General features: G+C 38.6%; 1 protein-coding gene across 1 annotated transcript in view; it reads left to right on the top strand.

Moving 5' to 3' along the window:
• Positions 1-12,012, top strand: part of LOC112399504 (bifunctional heparan sulfate N-deacetylase/N-sulfotransferase 3) — a 136,081-nt gene that overhangs the window by 81,134 nt on the left and 42,935 nt on the right. The gene's annotated exons all lie outside the window — the stretch shown is intronic.

Raw genomic sequence — 12,012 nt, 5'->3', positions numbered from 1 at the left:
GGGGGGGGGGGGTGGGGGGGCCCCCCCCTGCCGATGCAGGGGACACAGGTTCGTGCCCTGATCTAGGAAGATCCCACATGCCGTGGAGCGGCTGGGCCCGTGAGCCATGGCCGCTGAGCCTGCGTATCTGGAGCCTGTACTCCGCAACGGGAGAGGCCACAGCAGTGAGAGGCCTGTGTACCGCAAAAAAAAAAAAAAAATTGCTGAGGGTAGATTTCATGTTAATTTTTGCCACAAATGTTTTTTAAAGTTTTTATTGGAATATAGTTACTTTACAATGTTGTGTTAGTTTCTGCTGTACAGCAAAGTTAATCAGCTATGTGTATACATATATCCCCTCTTTTTCAGATTTCCTTCCCATTTAGGTCACCACAGAGCACTGAATAGTTCCCTGTGCTATACAGCAGGTTCTCATTAGCTATCTATTTTATATATAGTATCAATAGTGTATATATGTCAATCCCAATCTCCCACCCAATTCATCCCACCCCCCATTCCACCGCTTGGTGTCCGTACGTTTGTTCTCTACGTCTGTGTCTCTATTTCTGCTTTGCAAATAGGTTCATCTGTACCATTTTTCTAGATTCCACATATATGCATTAATATACCATATTTGTTTTTCTCTTTCTGACTTACTTCACTCTGTATGACAGTCTCTAAGTCCATCCATGTCTCTGCAAATGACACAATTTCATTCCTTTTTATGGCTGAGTAACATTCCATTGTATACATGTACCACATCTTCTTTATCCATTCCTCTGTCGATGGACATTTAGGTCGCTTCCATCTCCTGGCTGCTGTAAATAATGCTGCCATTATTGGGGTGCATGTGTCTTTTGGAATTATGGTTTTCTCCAGGTGTATGCCCAAGAGTGGGATTGCTGGGTCATATGGTAGTTCTATTTTTAGGTTTTTAAGGAACCTCCATACTGTTCTCCATAGTAGCTGTATCAATTTACATTCCCACCAACAGTGTAACAGGGTTCCCTTTTCTCCATACCCTCATCAGCATTTATTGTTTGTAGATTTTTTGATGATGGCCATTCTGACCAGTGTGAGGTGATACCTCATTGTAGTTTTGATTTGCATTTCTCTAGTAATTAGTGATGTTGAGCATCTTTTCATGTGCCTATTGGCCATCTGTATGTGTCCACATATAGACCTTTCTCTTTGGAGAAATGTCTATTTAGGTCTCCCACCCATTTTTTGATTGGGTTGTTTGTTTTTTTTGATACTGAGCTGCATGAGCTGTTTGTATATTTTGGAGATGAATCCTTTGTCAGTTGCTTTGTTTGCAAATATTTTCTCCCACTCTGAGAGTTCTCTTTTCATCTTTTTTATGGTTTCCTTTGCTGTGCAAAAACTTTGAAGTTTCATTAGGTCCCACTTGTTTATTTTTGTTTTTATTTTCATTACTCTAGGAGGTGGGTCAAAAAAGATCTTGCTGTGATTTATGTCAAAGAGTGTTCTGCCTATGTTTTCCTCTAAGAATTTTATAGTGTCTGCCTTACATTTAGGTCTTTAATCCATTTTGAGTTTATTTTTGTGTATGGTGTTAGGGAGTGTTCTAATTTCATTCTTTTACAGTGTAGCTGTCCAGTTTTCCCAACACCACTGATTGAAGAGGCTGTCTTTTCTCCACTGTATATTCTTGCCTCCTTTGTCATAGATTAGCTGACCATATGTGCGTGGGTTTATCTCTGGGCTTTGTATCCTGCTCCATTGATCTATATTTCTATTTTTGTGCCAGTACTATACTGTCTTGATAACTGTCTTGAGAGCTTTGTAGTGTATCTGAAGTCAGGGAGCCTGATTTCTCCAGATCTGTTTTTCTTTCTCAAGATTGCTTTGGCTATTCAGAGTCTTTTGTATTTCCATACAAGTTGTAAAATTTTTTGTTCTTTTTCTATGAAAAATGCCATTGGTAATTTGATAGGGATTGCATTGAATCTGTAGATTGATTTGGATAGTGTAGTCATTTTCACAATATTGATTCTTCGAATCCAAGAGCATGGTATATCTCTCCATCTATTTGTGTCGCCTTTGATTTCTTTCATCAGTATCTTATAGTTTTTTGAGTACAGGTATTTTTTTTAAAAAAGTGAAAGAACTTTAAAAAATACCTTTTTGTATTTTTGACAGTACATTTTAAACATGAATCTAATCATGAAGAAACAATCTCACAAGTCCCAAAATTGGTATATTCTATAAAACAAATGTTCTAGACTTTTCCAAAAATATATCATGTTTAAAAAAATAAAGAAGGGATTCCCTGTGGGTGCAGTGGTTAAGAATCTGCCTGCCAATGCAGGGGACATGGGTTCGAGCTCTGGTCCGGGAAGATCCCACATGCTGCAGAGCAACTAAGCCCATGTGCCACAACTACTGAGCCTGCACTCTAGAGCCCGCAAGCCACAACTACTGAAGCCTGTGCACCTAGAGCCCATGCTCCACAACAAGAGAAGTCATTGCAATGAGAAGCCTTCACACCGCAACGAAGGGTAGCCCCTGCTTGCCTCACTTAGAGAAAGCCCGTGTGCAACAACGAAGACCCAACGCACCCAAAAATAAAATAAATAAATTTACAAAAAAATAAAAAAATAAAGAAGGAGGATTATTCTAGTTTAAAAGAAACTAAAAGCCATAATAACCTAATACAATTTATAATTCTTAAGCCTTCGTTTGATCCTCAATTTTTTTTTTAATATATCTGTAAGTATCATTTTTCTAGTTATTACTGCTGGGTAACAAAATACCCCAAAACACAATGGCTTAAAAAGAAAACAGCAATTATTTTCTTATCACTCATGATTTCTGTAGGTCAGAATTCAGCGAGGGCTGGACTGGGTGGTGATTCTGACCTTCAGTGTCTCATGAGGTTGCGGTCAGATGGTGACTAGACCTGGAAAACCAGGCAAGGAGCTGGCAGGACATCTCTTCACAGTGTCTCGGGGCTTTTTCATGTGATCTCTCCCCAAGGGCTTCTAAGGGGCTTCCTCACAGCAGGAGGGCCTCAGGCAGTCATGCGGCTTTAGGGCTCATGAAGCATCAGAGCAACCAAAGCAGAAGCAGAACTGCCTGGGATTCAGAAGTCACAGCAACATTTCTGCTTCACGAAAGCCTGACCACATTCAAAGGGAGAATTAGATTCCATCTCTTTACGGGGAGTGACAAAGTTCTAGAAGAGAGAGAAATTGTGGGAGGCCATCTTTGGAAAATATAATTTACCACAGACAATTATGGAACAATTAGGGGAGTTTAAATATGGACTGCACAATAGATGAGACTGAAATATGTCTTCCTAGGCGTGATGATGTTTGATTTTACAGTAAAATGTATGTGCTCTTAGATGATGCATGCTAAGGGATTTAGTGGCAGTGTCCTGCTGTCTGCGACTTATTTTCAAGTGATTTAGCAAAATAACAGGTATATTTAAGAGTGAAAGAAATAGAAAATGCAAAGCAAATGTAGTGAAATGAAAGGAACTGGAGAATAGGTGAAGGATATACAGATGTTCACTGTCCTAATTTTTTGCTTTTCTATAGTTTTATGACATGTTTTTCAAATATTTGAGTGAGAAATAATGTAAGTCCGATTACATTATTTCTCTGCTCACATCCTCCAAACCTCTCTCTTCAGAGTAGATGCCAGACTCCTTACCATGACCTACAGGACCTGTGTGATCTGAACCCTTACCTCCCTGATATTATCTCCAGGCGGAGGGAACAGCAAGTACAAAAGCCCCGGGAGTGTGCTTGGCATGTTTTAGAAACAGCAGGTAGTTTACAATGTCCTATTTTAATTGATGCCTCTTAAACATCTTCTTCATAAATCTTTGTGTACGCATTGTTTCTGGTTTGATGTGAAACCTCAGTTCCCTGCCTACTCATTTCTTTCTTGGTTGTAGGAACTTCAGCCCTTGAAGAACTCAGTCAAAGCCAGATCATATCTCACTACCCCCCAAAATGCCTGAGAATTCTGTTTAGGAAAGGGAAAAGATCCAGCCAGGAAAATTTACGAAGGTTCCCAGTTACATTCAAATTGGAATTTCACCTATTTGATATTCCCCTCAGGATGCCTGGTATCCTTTCAATCTTACCTCCAAGGCATATTGTATTGTATTGTTTTTGAGGTTTAGATTGTCTAAGCATGCCCTGTAGTAAGGAGTAGGTTCTTAACAAGATTTTACTTTGCAGGATTTAATCCACTGGCTTTCTTGCTTGGCTGCCTTTGGCTAAAGCTCACTGTTTGGTTGGACCTCCCTTGCCTGTGGCCCTACACCATGGTGCTGCCTATCACAGGCATTAGTAATTTCCTGTCTTGGCTGGAGGCCCTCACAGAAGCCATATTTTCATTGCATATATTTGTTCCTGATGTTTTGGTCTTAGGTCTCAGCAGAACTGTGGTTCTTTCTGAAGGTCATACGATACTGTTTTCAGGGGAGGTATTAGTCCCACAGATAACTGGGCCTTTTGATCTCCAAGATGAGTAGGTTGGCCACATCTTGCCTTCCAAACCAGTGAACACTGTATTAAGTAGGGCTTGTTGGTAAATTCAGTGTGTCAGGAACTCACAGCCACATAAGGGACCAATGAGCTAATAATAACAACAACACAGGTACCTCTTATTAGAAGCCAGATAGTTAATAGACATTAGAAATCAAAGCTCAAAAAATATTACCAGGCTATCTGAATGCTTACTGTACTGGCATCAGTAAAGTGAGCAAACCCCAGGTGAGATTGCTATCCGTAGTGAAACAGGCTAAGACATTCATTTGGAGGAAACGGGACAGTTAAATGCCAGGGAGGCTTGGCTAGGTGTCCTCTGTACTAAAATTAGAATTCTGAGATTGCCATTTTCCAACTTGGCAAGCCTTAAAAAAAAAAACCTTCATATCCTTTAACACTGTAATTCCACTTCTAGGAATCTATCCTAGATTTAGAAAAAAGTGTTAATTGTAATGAGGGAAGAAAATGGAAATAAATGATGTCCAACTGAATGGAAATGTATAAATAAATTATGTCCACTTAGGTTATTATGCAGATTTTTAAATTTATGTGTATGAATAATTAGGCAATAACATAAGAAGTAAAAGATATATTATGTATAAATAGGGTACAAAAGTATCAAAATTTTGTTTTAAAAAACTATACATAAACTATACATACTGAAAAGAAATGTATCTTTGGATGTTGAAATTTTGGTATTTTTCTTTCTGCTCTTCTGTATTTTATATTTTTCTTTTTTAAAATATCTTTATTGGAGTATAATTGCTTTACAATGTTGTGTTAGTTTCTGCTGTACCACAAAGTGAATCAGCTATATGTATACATATATACCCATATCCCCTTCCTCTTAAGCCTCCTTCCCACCCTCTCTATCCCATCCCGATAGGTCGTCACAAAGCACGGAGCTGATCTCCCTGTGCTATGCAGCAGCTTCCCATTAGCCATCCAATTTACATTTGGTAGTGTATATATGTCATTGCTACTCTCTCACTTCGTCCTATAATTTTTCTTTAATGAGTTTCCAACATCTTTTTTAACAAGAAGGGGTAAAGCACTGATTTTTAAAGTACTAACACAAGAGTTCCTATTAGCAGAGAATGATCAAACCAGTTTAATTATGAATTACCATTTAAACAAATTATTTTAAGACAAGGGTATCATATTAGGGGATTCGGTTCAACAGTACTTTCTGAGTATCTTTTTCTTCAAATTTCAAAATATTAACACCTTGTAAAATTCCATAGGATAAGAGGTGAAACACGAATAATTATATTTCTGTAATTCTGCTTTTTCCCTTTAACAAGTATATGGACTGAAGCAAGAACAAGGCAATAAGCAAGAAGGGCCCTGGAGCAGGAGGGAAAGAGACAAAAGGAACCTGTTCTGTACTAGGCCATGCTTTTTAGAAGGGACCTTATTTCATTCTAGCAACAATTCCGTGAGGCTTCGTGTATATCATCTTATTGGACCTTAACAGCAATCCTATGAGGCATGTCATAGATGAGGAAACTGGGGTTCAAAGAGATTCCCTAATCTGACCAAAGATAAACATATAGTAAGAGAAAGGTCCTCCATTCTACTGTCATTGTGCTTTGTTGATAGAATACCCCTGACCCACACTCAGAGCCTTGAATAGCCTCATTTTTAAACAGAATTAAGCCACACTTCTTAGTCTGGTTTCTCATCCTAAGGGACATATTACACACAAACATTAGAACATGAGAGAAAGAACACTAAAGCAATGGCAGTGGGAAATGAAAGCTGACAAAGGAGTAGGACACCCCCCCAAAAAAAAACCCACCTATTACAAAGCACCCAAAAACTCAAAAAGCAGTTATGTGGTAGTATAGAACAATCTTATGACAAGACATACAACTCTATGCAATGCTGAGGTAATTGTTATACTCAATACTTTATTTTCCATATACTCTGTAATACAGGAGGAATGTAATACCTACAAGTTATTTTGCACAAAGGTCATCCTAATTCTCTTCTCCAAGGGTTCTGAATGGATGAGGTGTTTGCTTTTGTTGTTTTTGTTATACATAAGAATCTAGTAGAAGACTCAAACACAAGGTGATTACTAAACTGACGCCCCTCAGAATAGACAGTATCCAAATATAGAACTTGTTTTTTGTTTAAGTAAAAGCCAAGAATAGACTTAACAGCTACTAAGTTATTGATATACCTTGAAATATTTTGCTAGAACAATGTAGAAATGGAATTGAAACATCAAGTGAAGCTTTCTGGGCTACTGTGGTTTCAATTGAATGCTGCGCTTTGTATAAACACAACTTTTGTGGTTTAACTTTAGGCTGTTCTCTGCGGTCTTCCCATATAATGGGAACGTGTCAGAAGCACAGCTTCGCTTCCTGTGTAGGCTGGAAACTGTTAACTGCGAAGTTTGGAGATAGTCTCACAGAGCTCTTTGCCATATGTTAAACTAAACTTGATATGAAAAATATCATATCAGTTTCCAGTTTCCCAGAGCATTAAGAAGAAAAAAAAAGGAGCTCAAGCTTTATAAATATAAAAAGCATCTGTCTGCACAGGAAATTCTACTGTGTTATTTTGCAAATGATCCCTACTTATATTTACAAGAGAAATCAGATCTGATGAAGTAGTGATATATAGGAAGTAGCGCACCATTCTGTTCAGAATTTTTTAATATATGTTCATAACTCTGAATGGCTGCCTGGACTGTGAGCTAACCATCATTGAACAGAGCTCTCAACAGCGCTGCCCAGTATGCTCCTAAGCATTTATGCTTCCAAGTGAAAGGAGATGGAATATTTTGATAGCATGCTGTTAACTTAAACATTTCTGTCGGGTGTCATTTTTGTGTTTCAGTGCTCCCACCACTCTTTCCAATTCAGGAAGACTCATGAGCATTCACAAAATGTTTGGCACAGTTTTCATTCTAATTTTTTACTTCTCCTTGACTCTCTAAGCCTCTGCATAGACACTCGTCCAGATGCAAATATCCTTGAGTTCATCTTCAGTAGCCTTTTTAAGAATCCCTTTCTGTGACTTCCCTTCTACCTGCCTCCCCCTTGTCACCTCTAATTTTGACATTTCTTTTGCTCTGAACCACCATTCCATGGCCCTCATAAGATTAATAGCTGAAACTCATACCCAGAACCCTGGTCATTCATCACAGTCTATGGAGGACTTCACGCTGCCTTTATAATATACCATATATTTACCCACCGCCCTCTCTCAGACTTGGCTGTACACCCTTCGGCTCACTTCATCAATTCGGTGCTCCAGCATTTAGCCTTGATCTCACTGATTGTTTTCTTGCCTCACAGAGAGTACTTAAAAGACTTCCACCTGAATCTGTCTGCCTTTTTTATCTAATAGCCTATCCATGCCAGTACTACCAACTAAACTCCCTTTAACCATGAAATGATAGTTTTTCTTCTGATTTCTTCTTTTTCACACCTTTATCTTGCCTAGTTTTCACTCAGTGTTCATTCTTTTACTAACTTACGGCTTCTCTTGCTCTCAGTTCCATGTAATTCCCTTCTTTCTTCCAATAACATATATTAATAACTATTACTCATCCATCACCAAGTATTGCCCACTTTTACTATTTTCACTGGTTTAAAAGTTGCTGTCTCTTCTATTAAGCTTTCACTTGCAGTTCCCTAAATAATTTTGAAAATATATATTAATCTCTCCATGTGGTCTTCATGCTCTAGTCTTAAGACGAAGAAATAGCACCACTTCCTCCACAGGAGTCAGAAGGAGGGCACTCATGGTACACTGATAATTTTCATTAAAGAAAATTTCTAATTTTCAAACTCCCTCAATTACTTCAGTATTTGTCTCTTTTATATCCTATTCTTCGTCCACCTGAACAGAGTGTACTGTAATTCATTTCAGTTATGATGCTGACCACCTGGCATTAGCATCAGACTCCACAGGTTTAAGGGCCTGGTTCTCAAGAAAACTGCCTTTACTTCAGATGCCAGCCCCAAGTGGCCAGGGGATACGCCCCCATCCCCCAGCCACCCATACTTCTGACCAGCTGGCTACAAATTCAGGTGTCCCTACTATCTCTTCAAGTTCAATAATTAGCTGGAATGACCCACAGAGACTCAGGAAAGTGCTACAATTATGATTACAGTTTTACTATCAAGGATACACAGAGGGCAAGGTTTGGGAAAGAACACAGAGCTGCTTTGCCCGCTCATGGGGAAATCAGGGCATATCACCCTCCGGGCACATCAATGTGTTCACCAACCAAGAAGCTCCACTGACTTTCAGTATCCAGGGTTTCCATTGGGATTTCATTACATTGGCATGTTTCATTAAATCATTGGCCACATGATCGAACTCAATTTCCAGCCCTCTCCTTCTTCCTCTCCTTCAGAGGAGCTCAGTTTGATATCACATGGTTAAAGCTTCAAACCCTCTAATTACATGACTGGTCTTTCTGGCTTAGCCTATCCCTATTTGGAGTCATCTCATTAGCATAAGCTATGTAGGGTCCAAAGCATAAACTATTAGGACCCACAATGAATAACAAAGAACTTCTATCACTAGGGAAATTCTAAGGGATTAGAGTTTTCCTCCCAAGAGACAGAGACAAAGATCTGTCAAATTCTTTAGTAACAACAATCCTCAAGATGGTAAATAGCCAAAGATGTTTTTACCACATCCCTTGCAAGACAAATGGTCCAGGCTCTCACTGGGAAATTTAGGATTTAACAGCTTTTATCTTTGGACCTCAGATGAAACTGAAACTAAAATAATTGCATTTTCACATCCTCTTAATTGTTCATTGGCTAAGCTGCGTGATTATGCAAAAGCCAGCAGATCTGTGGCTTCTATGTTTGTCGTCAGGCAGGGATAAGGGAATCTGGACTGAGTTTGGAAACTCAGAAGCCTCGGCCCCAGTCTGCATAGATGTACCACAGAGGCTTTCGCTCAAATGGGAGGTCCTGCCAGTTACCCAGGGTAGTGAAAGGGTGGCTAAGGCACCTCCTCACTCACAGAGCCTCTGTCCTAGTTTGAGTTTTGCATGGGAGGTCCTGCCAGTTACCCAGGGTAGTGAAAGGGTGGCTAAGAGCCTCTGTCCTAGTTTGAGTTTTGCACATCTCTCTCCCTCTTCTTTCCTAGCAAAACTCTCATAAAACTAGTTCTAAGGAGAAAGCACATGACACAAAACAGTTTAATGAATTGTTTTGTTACACTTGGTATTGAAAAAGAAGATGAACCCTTTTTTAAAAAAGTATTCATCTCCTCTGTGATGGATTACAAATTCCATGGTAGGCCAGGATAACAGTTAACGCTGGATAAACATTATTGTAGATGTTTCTGGGAAGATACTTTTTGATGGGATGACATTTAAGTTAGTAGATTGACTAAATCAGATTACCCTTCTTAATGTGTATTAGCCTCATCTGATCATTAAAGGCCTGAATGGAAGAGGAAAAGCCAGAAAAAGAGGAAATTCTGCCAGCAGACTGTCTTTGAACTCAAACTGCAACTCTTCCTTTGTATACTGGTATATCTCCAGCACATCCATCTACCACACACACACACACACACACACACACACACACACACACACACGCGCGCGCGCGCGCGCGCATGAACACGTCCTTTGGTTCTATTTCTCTGGAGAAAGCTAACTAATTCACTCAATATTGTGTAATAACACAATATCAAGTGCCCATAATTGATTAGTATAAATGTGCTTTTATTCTACATACCAAAGAAATAAATTATGCTTACCTGATCTAATAATGAGCATGTCGGTATTTATGGTCTGCCTTCTCACCTGAGCCCTCTGACCATGAAAGCGGAATGGTTACAAACCATCTCTAGGCCTTTACATTTCCCATGAAGTGCTTTGTTCTCTATCAATTTTTTTTTCCTGCATTCTTACTCAACTGGCAAATGAAATGAGGCACAAAGGAGTAAGGCTTTTATACTTCACTTCAAGGACAGTATGTATGAATCGCCAAATTTCTGTACAAAATATCCTATTGGTTTCTTATGTTTCTTAAGAAGTAACAATGCTAAAGAAACACGTAATGGGAAATAGCCACTCATTTACATCTCCAAAGCTCATTAAAGTGTAATTGAAACATAATGGATACATATGCTAAAGTGTATTTTTAAATGCCTATTGAATTTCAAGGAATACTTGAAGTGTTTTATCATAGTCATTGAATATTCTAGAAAGCATTTTACTTCATGTATATATGCAAACTAAAACATTTTTAATAGTCTATTCATTTTAATTATTTTATAAATAAGAAAAGCTTACCAAATTTAGTTCACTTTAAAAGGAAAAGAAATCAACTACCAAAAATTAGCATAATATGTAACATTTGAAATGATAAATCTCTGTCAATTAAAGTCAATAAGTACAAGATTAAATCAAAATGGTAAATAATTTTGTTATATATTTATTATAAAATATAATTTTATAACATATAAATGTGCATATATGTGTATATACATGTGCATATATGTGCATGTGTATTTAGATATATAGATCTATATAAATACAAAAAAACGCTCTAAGATATTGTTACTTCTTATTAACTGGTTTTTTAATACCATTTAGAACTTAAAAGCAATGGATTTGATAAGTTTGGAAGGCAAGGAGCGTTAGCTGAACTAACTCTTACATGAGTGCAGTTGTTTATAACAAGTTTAATCTGAAATTAGAGTCAACAAACCTAACGGTTTTGAGCATTCACTCACTCTATACCAGCATACAATTGCTTGGCCTCATATTAAAGTGGCTTTTAACTCCACTTTCTGTTAACGCCAAAAAAACTGTCAATTCTAGAAATATTTATTTAATTTTGTTCAGTTTCTCTTTAATTTAATAATAATAACGTTAATTTTTTTTTTTTTTTTTTGAGGTACGCGGGCCTCTCACTGTTGTGGCCTCTCCCGTTGCGGAGCACAGGCTCCGCACGCGTGGGCTCAGCAGCCATGGCCCACGGGCCCAGCCGCTCCGCGGCATGTGGGATCCTCCCAGACCGGGGCACGAACCCGTGTCCCCTGCATCGGCAGGCGGACTCTCAACCACTGCGCCACCAGGGAAGCCCAATAACGTTAATATTATCGTTGCTTCTATTTTCTATGTATCTAACATTTCTCTAAAGTTGAGCAGCCTTACCTCCCAATTTATAGTGATAACAGTTTATGGGTAAATAGGGAAGATTTTCACTTATGCAGATGGGCCTCAAGACATACAAACAGACACTCAAAGAGAAAGAGAAAAACTCAAGAGCATACACACACACACACACACACACACACACACCCCTACCCATTTGATCCTCTGTTTACAGAATGACAGACAAGTGAGTTCATTTTCCAGATAGAGTTAACTCATTCACATATCATTTAAAAAAATAGAATGGAAGTCTTGCTAGATACAGTAAACCTTTCCCTGCCTTCTAACTCGGACTGCTCTGCACATGATTTGCTTCTCTCCTTGTGCTCTCATGAACTGCCATCCACAGAGTAT

Source organism: Neophocaena asiaeorientalis, unplaced genomic scaffold (genome assembly GCF_003031525.2).
Source record: "Neophocaena asiaeorientalis asiaeorientalis breed wild unplaced genomic scaffold, Neophocaena_asiaeorientalis_V1.1 scaffold309, whole genome shotgun sequence".
Lineage (NCBI taxonomy): Eukaryota > Metazoa > Chordata > Mammalia > Artiodactyla > Phocoenidae > Neophocaena > Neophocaena asiaeorientalis.
This window is presented reverse-complemented; position numbering and strand designations above follow the sequence as displayed.